The sequence below is a fragment of the Egretta garzetta genome, unplaced genomic scaffold, assembly GCF_000687185.1.
Source record: "Egretta garzetta isolate BGI_Z169 unplaced genomic scaffold, ASM68718v1 scaffold145, whole genome shotgun sequence".
Lineage (NCBI taxonomy): Eukaryota > Metazoa > Chordata > Aves > Pelecaniformes > Ardeidae > Egretta > Egretta garzetta.
The window spans coordinates 1,058,932-1,060,264 of NW_009259687.1; the positions used below are offsets into that span (position 1 = coordinate 1,058,932).

The 1,333-nt window shown below is 49.1% G+C and overlaps 1 protein-coding gene across 2 annotated transcripts in view; it reads right to left on the minus strand.

The window, feature by feature from the left end:
- MMACHC (metabolism of cobalamin associated C) overlaps positions 1-1,333 on the minus strand; it is a 5,210-nt gene extending 3,877 nt beyond the window's left edge. The window contains exon 1 of one of the 2 annotated variants that reach the window (XM_035894257.1): positions 1,297-1,333. The gene's annotated coding sequence lies outside the window, so the exon portion shown is untranslated. Of the gene's footprint in view, positions 1-1,245 lie in introns of both variants that reach the window. The other variant, XM_035894264.1, reaches the window with a different exon arrangement.

Genomic DNA, 1,333 nt, shown 5'->3' on the forward strand with positions numbered 1-1,333 from the left:
ATATTTATGTGTGGTAATGAAAGATGTAAAACTCCTAGCAGTGCTAGAATCCCCCAGAACCATCAGCCATAGCATGTGGATCGTGACATGGCCACATTTTGGTACTTGTTTCCAGGGCTGGATACGTTATAACATAGTCCAGAAATGAGGGAATCAAGCCAGGGCAGCGGGAAGACATGACCAGAGGGACAGGGCTCAGAGCAGCAACTGCCAAGCCGTAAGGAACAGCTGAAACCCCCTGCACTCCGCCACTAACGCACTGCACAGCAGCAGCAATCTTTTTAAGGGTTACGACAACTCCCACTCTCCAGGGATGCCACAAAGACCAGAGAAAGATGTCAAGTAATATAAGTCTAATTATTTATACCGGTCATCTCTAAGTGTCTGTGAAATGAACTGAAAAGTGACTTCACAGGTGACAGTGGCAGCCAGACCTGCCCATATGAAAACATACAATGAAAATTAAGATTATCATAAAGATATATTTTTATATCAAACCCAATGTTTAATCGGTTTTGTGGCTCTTGTTTAAGATGCTGAATCGAGATGTTGCAAGAAATGACAGAGATGTGAATCTAAGGGTTGCTGATTTCCTAGTTCCCATCAGTCAGTGCACCGGAGCCAGCTGCATGAGAATCACATCTGGAAAGGGACACAGTGCCCTAAGGTTTCCCTCTGGCAGCCACAGCCTTTTTGATCTGGGTTCTGCCCCTCATTCTGCTGCTGTGTTTTGAGAAAGCAGTGCTCAATTCTTCTCTAAATTCCGGAGATTTTGCTTCTGTCAGCGCCTCGTTCCCTTATACTTTCTGTCACATCAAGAATATAGCAGGAAGTACGAACATTTCAGGTGACAAATACAACAGTCCCCAGGGAGGGGAAGGTCAGGTTTCTCGTCGATCGATTTGTATTTGGTATTGTAGACTGATTTACTGCAGCTTGCCTCTGGGATGGGCAAAGGAACCCCTAAGTTTTGGTGGAAACTGAGTGGGCGCAGTTCAACACAAGTGGAAGAGGCCGCCGCAGTCGCGAGGGAGAGACGCCCTCCGTGCTCACAACGCGCCCGCTGCCTCCGGGCCCTTCGCAAACGGCTGAAGTAGCCTGCGTGTTAATACACGGCTGCTTCCACATTTGGATTAAAATTCAAGCTTGCTTAGAGGACTTTACCCTCTCTCGGTCCAGATGTATTATTTACTTGTCTCTCCTGACCTTACCCGAGCAGGACCGGCATAAAGGGCCTGAGCAAACCCCTAGTTCGGCGGCTGCTCCGCCGCAGGCGGTGCCCTTGCTCCGTCTTACCGGGCGGCCCACACGGACCCCTCACGCCTGCGGGGTA